We start from the raw sequence: 12036 nt of genomic DNA on the forward strand, positions 1-12036 counted from the left end.
GTCTCTGAAACAGAGTTGATTGAGGGGACCGCAGGTCTTCGCAGGACCTGTGACTTCTTAAACATCCACAGGGGCAAGAGAACCTCAGCCCCACTCTACCAACACGCACCTAGTCAAATTCCTCCAAGTGAATCTCACGCACGCTAACACATGGGGAGCGTTGCTTGCACCACGAGTCCCCATCTGGTTCACCGCGATGCCTCGTGTGGGGCTTCACACGTATGTGTTGCACCGCAGTCCATTTCACAGTGGTAGAATAAATGTATTGGCTTTCTGTCGGTTTGTTGGCGGCAAAAACCTGTGATGTTGTTGGTTTTTGGTGGGAGAGTTTCACTCTGGAAAAGAAAATACTCTGAAGATGGAGGTTGTCCTAGATTGTATTTCAAGGTGAATCTACTTGATGCCAGTGAAGCATATTTTGGCATATAATACATATGGTTATATTATATTTTGTCTATATTACCTCATTTTAGAAAACCATTTTGTGAAAAATATCAGAGTTAGATATGCCAGTGTTAAATTTCTGATCACGTGTCCAGAAGCACTGTAAAATGCAGCCTAGAATGCAAAATTCCCAGCCACTTCTTTGTTGAACTCTGCAGAGCGGCATTGCATCCAGGGGTTCTCAAGGTGCACTAGTGTGGCATGAGCTGGTCTTTGGCTTCCTGTTGAAGTTGGAATCCTGCAGATTGTTTAGGGGTGGTGTCTGCTTGTCCCATCTTTCCAGGTCATCATTAACATTTCCTCGGCACCCACGTGGACTCAGAACTTACCTAGAGTCACAGGCAAGTCTGGAAAGCTGCCCTTGAGACTTCGTGCAGTCCATGATGGTTCCATGCCTCTGATCTGCTGGGGCACATTCTGCAGAGGGATGGGCTGGCATAAGCTGTCCCTGCCTTTCTGAAAATCACGGAGATTCCTGGTACCTGAAGCCACATAGAAATATCTGTGGAGTCTCAGGCAGGACAGGGATGCCATTCACACGCTCCTGTTCTTCCACTTAATGGCAGTAAGAGTGATTCCTGGGTTTCCTAATTGACTTCAAAACAATTTTGGTGACTTTGTTGTGTCAATGACCACTCCTGTTTCTGTGGCATCCAGTTCACCTGTAAGGTTTTTGGGGATTATGTGGAAACTCGTGCATTTTTCCAGAGCCTCACTTCATCCTGGATGCTCTCAGGCATGCACAAGGGGATTCCTGCCTTGGTGGCATCTTGGAGCATTGCAGGAGACCCCTTAGGTCTAGGAGGCACTAGGAGGTCCATCAGGAATTGGGAGGACATGTGTCTGCCCATCTGTAGTGTGAACTTCTATTCACCTTCAGAATGCAGATTCTTCCTGAACTAATAAATTATCTTCATCTTGGTGTAAGTAGCCACAAAAGAATAATTCATATTAACTCCATTAATAAAAATAACTGAAAATCAACAACGAAGATAATAACGACAATGTTAATTATTATAATATTGATAGTAAAAATAAAACAAAGGCATTAGAGATTAGAGATTCCCTTAAGTGAAGGACAATGGGAAGATATAGGGATACATGAGTTGTTTGGACTCAGAGTCCAATGAAACGTGTTCCTCAAAGGCAAAGACAAGAAGCATAAGGAAAATACAAAGTTCATGGATGACCACCTGGGCTACCTTGGAACTCATGTGGGAACACTGCAGGCAAAGTGTATCTCGTCCTGGGACTGCCCACCATCCAGCCCCCACTCACCTTCATGAGGTAGGATAGCAGGATAATGGGGATGGAGTCCATGAAAGGGATGCAAGACTTGTGTCACACCTGATTCAAAGAAGCACTGCTTATGACAGATGTTTCTCTCCTAACACTGTGTCACCTCTAACTGCCTGGCTGCATGTCTGTCCTCTGTTCTTCTTAGGTCACAGGAGGGACAGACATTACTGTCCACCCATCTGCGTACAGAGCCATTGGAGGACGTTACCCTTGTTGCTTCCTCTTTGGAAAGGGGCAACATACATGGCAGATGCCATTCTCTGTCTCTTTGGAAAACTTTGCCAGCACATTTAAGGTTTACTTCAGCCACAGAAAGCCACCTGCTTCAAAGTCTCACCCTCCACATGTGGCAAGCACACAATTATTAATGGAGGCAAGGGATGCATAGGCTTTGCCATTTGATTCAAATGGGACAAATAGGGGAGGTCTTCTTAGCTGAACAGAAGAAGTTGACAAAGTCAGGCTGCATTGCCATTAGACTTGTCCCTTTGCACATAAGGCTTCCCTCCAATCCTTTCCACAGATATGGATCCTGACATTACTTCCTAATAAACATCCTGCACACTAAACTTCATCTATATCCAGCTCCCTGGGAACCAAACCTGTGACAAAAGTGAAAAGTTTCTAGAGAAAATATGGTTTCCTTATCAGACAGGAATCAAATTCTGCTGAGCTAGAAAATAAGGTAAAGTCTGATGCCATCTCATGATTTTTTTTATTAGGACATTACCACTGCCATCAAGAATTATGTGCATCAATTCATGGGGACAAAAATCATATTGGAGTGGGATGAGGTTGTTGTGAGTTGAGGAGAAATTTTGACGAATGAACTTCACCCTCAACTTGAGTTCAGGAGAGGAGATGAAGATGAAAACAGCTGGAAATAAAAGGTGTCCAAAAACATTTTTCTGGTTTTTCAAAAATCAAATTTCAGGTTGGGAGACACTATGTTTAAATTCTAAAAGGATGTAGCATACTGAGAGGAAATAACTATAGATAAATTATCTTTTTTGTAAATAATACACTTTATGGTATGACAGGAGACCAAGGGACACAACACAAATTTGGAGTTAAAGAAACTAACAGACATTCTCGATACTCAGTTGTTATGGCAGAGATGCCAGAGTGATGGATGTCCATGTAGCAATACTTTTTTTTTTTTTTTTTTTTTTTTGAGACAGAAGCTTGATCTGTAACCAGGCTGGGGTGCAATAGTGTGATCTCAGCTCACTGCAACCTCCACCTCCTTGGTTCAAGAAATCCTCCTGCCTCAGCCTCCCAAGTAGCTGGGACTACAGGTGCGCACCGCCACACTCAGCTAATTTTTGTAGTTTTAGTAGACATGGGGTTTCACCATGTTGGCTAGGATGGTCTCGATCTCCTGATCTTGTGATCTGTCCAACTTGCCCTCCCAAAGGGTTGGGATTAGAGGTATGAGCCACTATGCCCGGCCCATGTAGCAGTACTTTTGAACTTAGTGGCTGAAAGCATCCACCTCCAAACTTATGTATTATATTTGCAAAAGAGTACAAACCATGTAATGAATTTTAAAAGGAAGACAAGCCTGTGGGAATTCAACAGCCATGGCAATGTTTTGAACTTCTTTTTATTAAACATGTAAGAAGTAAGTGAATTTCAAGACCTAACAGAATTGCCAGGAATTATTTGAAGAATTACCAAGATAACTTAGAGACTATGAAATCCTTTCGACGCCCTCTGGTGGAGTTTCCTCCTGGAGCCAGTGATTTTAAGCCAGAGGCAAATGTCTCTGCAGGCATAAGAATTCGACTCAAATGTATTATTCAATTTTAAATGAGATGACAATAAAATTATCTGCTATATAGTAACAACCTTTTTTTTTTGTTTGTTTGTTTTTTTTTGGACAGAGTCTTTCTCTGTTGCCTAGGCTGGAGTGCAGTGGGGCACTCTTGGCTCACTGCAATCTCTGCCTCCTGGGTTCAAGTGATTTTCCCACCTCACCCTCCTAAGTAGCTGGGATTATAAGCATGTGCCACCATGTCTGACTGATTTTTGTATCAGCAAAATTATTTCTGGGGTGGAGAGCTAGGGACCTTTATTCTCCCACATCCAAAAACATGTTCTCCAAATGATCTGTCAATAGAAATAACTGATACCTATATTTGCTAACCTATCTTTTTCTGTCTTTAAATTCAGAACTAGAGTGTGGAAAAGTTATATTAAGAAGGTTCTCTCAATTTTCAACACAAGTGATGGGCTAGGCACTATTCTAGGTGCTACAGATACACATTAACATACCCACAATAGTTTTGCCTTATTACCTCCTACATTCTAATAATGCAACAAAAGAAAAGTATAGATTAGCTTTTTATTTTTTTGAGATGAAGATTAATTCTGTCACCCAGGATGGAACGCAGAGGCGCGATCTCAGCTCACCGCACCCTCTGCCTCCTGGGTTCAAGCGATTCTCCTGCCTCAGCCTCCTGAGTAGCTGGGATTACAAGCATGTGCCAACATGCCCAGAAAATTTTTGTATTTTTCAGAAAGACGCCTTTCATTATGTTGGCCAGGCTGGTCTCAAACCCCTGGCCTCAAGTGATCCATGCACCTCGACCTTTCAAAGTGCTGGGATTATAAGCATGAGCCATAGTGCCCAGCCAAGGAGAATAGCTTTAAATAGAAAGCATGAAAACAAAAGAAATGTATGCCCATCAATTTTATACTGTATTTGGCCAGGTGCAGAAGATCGACTTGTAGTATTATGGGGGAATAAGGTCAATTCACATCTAATTGTTTGGACAAGTCACCAGAAACCAAAAGTTGGAAGAGTTGTATCTTTTGAGGTGGGTTGCACAGGCAAGGAGCAAGTTGCTATCTCTCCAAAGTCTTAAACTGTTCTATTTCTCCTACTGTGGAAAAATGCATCTTCTACTTGATTTCAATTTATATAGGAAAATGCTTAATAAAACTAATAAGGGCTACATTCTAGGGACACAGCTAGACCACACATATACTGAACCTTGATTCTGGAAACACATCTTGTTCAATGTAATTGGATTTTCATGACAACAAAAATGTAACCCTGACACAATATTGGAGAGTCAAAAGGAAAGGACATTTTGGATTGAAATTTTTTATTTTAAGAATATGTCCTTGAGTTCTATTAACAATAGCTAAAACCTGGGAACAACTCTAATGTCTATCGAGAGGAAATTGATAAACAAATTATATGCATATTATAGAGCAATATTGGGCAATAACGGGGGATAATCCACTCTATTAATCAACATCTTGGATCAATATAATCTTTCTCACCCTGAGTGGAGAAAGCTAAGCTAAAAAGTGTCCTATAATATAAACAAATGTGTACAAAATTCTAGAACAGACAAGCCTAATATAAGCTAAAAAAAAATTAGAAAAGCCAGGTTCAGTGGCTCATGCCTGTTATGCCAGCACTTTGTGGGGTGGGTGGATCGCATGAGCTCAGGATTTTGAGACCAGCCTGGCCAACATGCTGAAGCTACTCCGTCTTTACCAAAAATACAAAAATTAGCCCAGTGTGGTATTGTGCGCAGGAACAGAAAACCAAATACTACATATTCTCCATTATAAGTGAGAGCTAAACATTGGGTTATACATTGTTTAGCTCTCACTTATATGGAAACAATAGACACTGGAGATTCTTAGAGGGAGGAGGGAGGGTTGAGTACAAGGCCTTAAAAGCTGTCTATTGGGTATTATGTTCACTATGTGTGTGATGAGATCATTCATACTCTAAACCTCAGCGTCACACAATACATCCATGGAACAAACCTGCACATGTATCCTCTGTGTATAAAATTAGAATTAAAAAACTAAAATGAACAAACAGATATGAGTAGGAATTTCTCAAAAGAGGAGATACAAATGGATGACATATATATAAACAATTCTTACCCTCTCTAGTCATCACAGGAATGCAAATGAAAACTACCATGAAATATCACCTCACACCTGTTAGAATAGCTATTATCAAAAAGATGGATGATAACAAGTGTTGGTAAGGATGTGGAGAAAAGGGAACCTTTGTATACTGGTGGTGGGAATGTAAATTAGTATGGCCAGCTTGGAAAATAGTATGGAGGTTTCTCAAAAAATTAACAATAAAAATATCATTTTGTTCCAGCAATCCCACTTATTTTATATATATATATATATATATATATATATATATATATGAAGTCATTGAAATCAGTATGTAAAAGGGATATCTGTACTCATATGTTCTTTTCAGCACTGTTCACAATAGTCAAGATATATGAAGAAGACACACATGTTATTCATTCACGGATGGATGAATTAACGTTTTATATATATATATGTATGCACAATGGAATATTATTCAGTATTATATAATAATGAAACCCTGTCATTTGTGACAGCATCCATGAATCTGAAGGGCATGAAGTCATGTGAAATAAACCAAACACTGAATGACAAATATTGTAGATTTCACTTGTATTTGAAATCTCAAATAAACTCAGAAGCAGAGAGTAGACTGGAGGTTGCCAGGAGCTGTGGTGTAGGTAAATGAGTAGGTGTGATTATAGTACAAAGTTTAGATATACAAACATAAATAAGTTCAGGAGGTTTAATCTACAGCATAGTGCTTATAGCTATGAATGCTGTATTGCATACTTAAAATATAATAGGAGGGTGAATTTTATGTTAATTGTTCTTACTAATAGAAATAATCATTCGGATGGGAGGGAGAACTTCAGGAGGTGATGATTATGTTTACAATCTTGATAGTGGTGATGCTTTCAGAATGTATCCTTATCCTCAAACTCACTGAGATGTACATATTAAATTGGTACAGCTTTTTTAATGTACTCGTATCTCAACAAGGTGTTTTTGAGGGGGGGTTGGTTAAATAATTTAAAAAGGAAGGGTAGATGTTCCTTTGCCCTTCTCCCACGCCTTTTTTCTCCCTGCTGTCTAGAATTCAGAAATAATAGGTGGGAATTTAGCAGCCAAACTAGGGTATTTTCTAAAGTATACCAGAGCAGATACCTGGAAGGGACCTGCATCCCTAATGACATTAGAAAGTATCTGTACTAGCCCTGAATGGTGTAACTACAGGTTAATTTTAAGTGACAAAGAAATCAACTTCTGCCTTGTTTAAGCAACTTCATTCAGGCATTAATTTTATAAACATGTAGAGAATACACACTCCTTATGAGCAGAAACAATGTTTATAAATAAAACAATGGTGATAAATAAAAGAAAATAAAAAGCAGTGAAACAAAGTGGTTTCATAGCTATACATAGTTATTTTGTTAAAAGATTCTGCTGCTAATATTATTCAATATTTTTGTATGTTGGTGCAAGTAAGGAAATTTACATTGTCTAATAAAAATTATTTATCAATTTATAAAACAGTAAACATTTCATAGAATGGGGCTAAGATTCTGCACTGAAAAATAACTTTCAGTTGATTTCATGCACAGTAATTATTGAGAATCCCAACAGATCTGGACCTACATAGGTGCTATCAAGACTTAAGGAAGAAAATTTTCCTGACTCTGTCCATACCTCCAGTTAGTAATAGATCTAGAGATTCAGAACCCAAATCCAGACCTCCTGCTTCCATGTGCAGTGGCCTTTCACTGTCCTGTTTCGCTTCACTTGTTGAAGAGGATTTGAGAATAAAGGACCACATGATTCAACTCTCTCCTCAGCTCTGAGGAATATAGCCCTGTCCTGGCAAACAAGAAGCTCACACAGTAGTAGAGGAGGAAATATACATTCACTAATCTAGCATACAAGCAGTAGGCACTGTACCATAAACAAGGCACTGTGGGGGTTCAGACCAGGAGCAAAGCAGGGATTAGCAGGGCTAGTAAAGTCTGGGAAGTGTTCACTAACAAAATGTTTAATCGTTAACTAAACCAAATGGTTTCTCAACATGGCCTAATTAATTGTAACTTAATATAAATGGTTGGTTGTTCATAAACCTTAATCTTTTGCCAAAATATTTGTAACTTATTTTCCCATTTAACAAGGTTTTCTGATCAAAACTGCACCCAAATCGTTCTAACGAACTTAGTGTCCAATAAAACATGGACTTTCTCAGTCATCCCATGAAGGTGATTTTGCGTGCATAGTACATCTCTGTCTGTGAATATGCCTAATGAGGTATGAAAGGACACTTATTATCCAAACAAAGACATTCCACTGGTGCTAGAGAGCTACAGAGGGAAGTTTTTTCTGCCTACTGGAAATAAAGCCAAGCTTTCTTCTTCCTTCAGCAGTGAGGATTGCTGTCCTCCTCTTTATCGTTCTCTCTCTCTCTCTCTTTTTAACGGGCCAAACTCTACCAAATAACAAGATAAACTTTCGGTAAGCCTTGGTAAGAGCAGAGTGTCTGACACCTTATGGTGCTATAATACTCAAAGCAAAAGCAAAATCACCTATGACCAGAAAAGGGAGTCCCAGGAAATCTAGAAGACTTATTGGCCAAGAGACCTGCAGCCTCCTAGTTCATTAGCTCTCCATAAGAACTCTCACGTGAAATGAAGTCAGTGGTGTTTCAAGTGCTTGAAACCCTCGTTACTCTTCCTCTAAATGTGAATTGGCCGGGCGCGGTGGCTCAAGCCTGTAATCCCAGCACTTTGGTAGGCCGAGACGGGAGGATCACGAGGTCAGGAGATCGAGACTATCCTGGCTAACACGGTGAAACCCCGTCTCTACTAAAAAAATACAAAAAACTAGCCGGCCGAGGTGGCGGGCACCTGTAGTCCCAGCTACTCAGGAGGCTGAGGAGGAGAATGGCGTAAACCGGGGAGGCGGAGCTTGCAGTGAGCTGAGATCCGGCCACTGCACTCCAGCCTGGGCGACAGAGCGAGACTCCGTCTCAAAAAATAAATAAATAAATAAATAAATAAATAAATAAATAAATAAATGTGAATTAATTAGGCAAGTTTACTAGCAGTTACTAGACCTCAAAAGCAAGATAATCAGGCATTATTCTACTAAATATTGGTCTCCATAACTCCTCTATTTTCTTTAGGAAAAGTTAGTTAGCCTAAGACATTTGGCATAAGGGCTATGCCAAAGCTATGTTGGGGGTCAGCCAGGAAGGATTCATGGAGGTCTCCTTGAAAATATTACAATCATCGAAGAAATCTTCAACCTATTGCCCCTCAGTACTGTTGGTCCCTTGTACTTGATTTTTCCCCTTAAGTTTTCTTCCAATTTCTAACATTATCATTCCCTCTTCCTTCTCAGTAACTAGTCCTCCAAAGTAGAACTTAAACAATGACCAGACATGGCCCTGCAACACAGCATATCCTTCTACATTTAGCATGCAATCATGAATCACAGGTATAAGGCCCCTTGAACAGACATGGTTTTGGTGACTACATGTAGGACTTATTCCTTTTACCCAAGAAGAGGATCAGGCATCCTAAGTAGCTCAGAAATTTTTCTGGAGCTCTTGAATGTGTATAGGCAAGAAAGATTAAGCAACCTGTTGCCTTACATGAGACATACTATCTTCTTATGTTTTCTTTTGAATTCAGGATTTCAAGGTTGGGGAAGGAGTGGGAAAGTAGCCATGGACATGTGAGAATGTGGATGATCCTTTTACATTGTCAGGAACGGTCAAACTCTATGCTTTATGTTGTTTGCTAAAAGACACTTTCCAAAGCTTTCAACAGAAAATATAATGGCACACATGCCTATTCTTGGTGAACCCAGACTTTTTATCTAGTCTGTGATAGTCAATATCGAAGGACTGCTTAGGGTAATGAATCCTTCAAGTTGTAAAGATGAAGGACAGTTTTTGGACAATTCCCATTTTGCTGTAGGAAAACTAATCTGGAAGAAGTAAAAGGGAGAGATTGAAGTGGAAGAGAACGGAGGTGGAAAATGAGTTCAGTTGACCAAACATTTGTTTAGCACCCACTGTATGTCGGGCCCTTACAAGGAAGCAAGCAAAGAACAAAAGCATGTGATGGCCTTGCTCCTAAGAAGCCAGAGGCCAGTAACCTGGATTGCTATAGACCAGGAAAACGTCCACAAACCCCTACAATACAGCACTGGCATAGGATGAAGAAGAAGTTTCTTTCTATGAGATAAATAGCATACAACCAAATAAGAAAGTCAAAAGTTACACAAAGTTCACAAACCTAAGGCACCAACCTTTAAGAGATCTGATTGTCGGTGGTGACTTTGGAAGGAAAGTTATTATTAGGATTATTTTAATACTAAGAGTTTTGAGCTGTCTATCCAATATTTTCATGTGCACCTCTGCCTTGGTAATACTGTGTGTGTGTGCGTGTCTGTGTGTGTGTATGTGCGTGTGCCTTTTCATGTGTTTGAAATATATTATCTATCCCACACTCCACATAGGTTTGGGGGTTAATTACATACAGGCTGATCTGAATCTCTACTCTTAGGAATGGGGTTAAGCTACTCTACCACATTGTGAAGAGTTGATATGTAAGGGACTCTGAACATCTTGTATATTATCTTTAAAATGTTTCCTTTTTTGTGAAAGGAAGAATAAGTATTTGTAAACAAATGCAAAAATATCTTTAAACAAAAGAACAGTTAGTTAACCTTGTTGTGATTAGCAGAGAGGATAGCTGCAGACACTAAAATCACTCAGCAACAAGATTTGACAAAACCTTAAAGATGGCTCTATTTTTCCTGTTTTATACAGGAAAATATTAAGGCCCTGGGAATTGAAGTACTTTTCCCAACAGTGGAGTAAATGTCAGAGTCGAGGCTGTGTTTTACATCTCGGTTTCCCCACACATCCCACCCTATGGTTCTGTTGTGCTGTTCCTTTGTGTGACTCCTCAAAGCCTGGTTAAGGGTGATACCGTATCAAATTGTATTAACTCAGTAGCACGAAACACCAGGGAATTGATTTATAAGAGTATTAACCTTGTGGCATTACTGAAGACCCATCTGATTAGTAGTTATCGAGTAGTCACCCTGGCTAAACATATGGGTTTGATTTTTAATTTTGAAAATGAAAAATATTTTAAAATCTATGTCTTACATCCATATCCCCAGGAAATTTTAATCAAGTTTTAAAACTTCCAAATTTAGATAAACTCATGTTTTTTGTTGTTTTAATTTTCACTCAATGAAAATAGAAAAAAACTAATTGGATAGAACAGCACAGCAGAAGCATTACTTATAGCCAAAAATGGGATGCAACAAGACTGAAGAAGAAAATGCAGGACAGTGCTTAAAAAAGCAGTCTAAGGAAAAGTGGGGTCTCCTCAGGATGTCCTTAGGTAGACATTGCAGCAGAACTGCAAAGTTTTCTTTAGAAGGCTGGGGAAGAGAGGAGGAAACAGAGAAGGGGCAAGAGTGGAAAATAGAATGAGGCTCAGAATACCAAGCGTTAGTGCTGTCCCTATCACCTTCCTCACTTGATCACTGGGTGATCTTGGGCAAGTTTCTTCCTTTCCCTCAGCTCATTTCCTCATCTGGAAGGTAAGTTACTAGACAAGATAGCCTTTGGTGTTCATTGTAACTCTAACTAATCTTCCCCAAGCAAATAGCTGGGAAAGACCCTGTGCCCACAATATGCAAGACACAAGGATTACAAGCAAAGAACCAATCAAAACAAAAGATGTTTTAAAACCCCTAATGTCACTTGAATTCTTACAAATAAGCAATGGTACATCATACTTTTACAAAGCCCTTCTGTGATTTCATTTTTAAAATCATTTCAAGTTTTATTTTACTTCATATTAAGATAATGGGAGATAAAGTGTTAAATGGGTTCATGCAGGAATATATGTAAGAGACACAAAAATCCAAAATAGGTAATTGTTATGTTAGTATTTCCCTTTACTGAGGGAGAGCAGACAAAAGAATGTTAGAAAAAGCTTCATAAAGTGGATTATATAGAATGTGCTTTGAAAGAGTTTGGTATTTTATTGAGTGGGAAAGAGCAATACGGGGAGTTATTGTTCAAGGGTTGAAGCTATGCAAAATGAGTCAATTACAGAGATAGGCTCTAAAACATAGTACCTATAGTTATTACTGAGGTATTTTGTATTCAACAATTTGTTAAGAGGGTCGATCTTAGGGGTTCTGACAACAACAACAACAACAATAAAGGGACGTAGGAAACATTTGGAGGTGATGGGTATATTATTACCTGGATATTGGTTGTGGTAACAAGAGTAATATATATGTGCAAATTTGCCAAACTATATCCATTAATTACGTACAGTTTTTGTATAACAATTTTACTTCAGTTCCTACTATATTGCCTGGCAAACAATACTTTATACTTAAAGTAAG

The sequence above is a fragment of the Macaca nemestrina genome, chromosome 4 (genome assembly GCF_043159975.1).
Source record: "Macaca nemestrina isolate mMacNem1 chromosome 4, mMacNem.hap1, whole genome shotgun sequence".
In the NCBI taxonomy this organism is placed as follows: domain Eukaryota; kingdom Metazoa; phylum Chordata; class Mammalia; order Primates; family Cercopithecidae; genus Macaca; species Macaca nemestrina.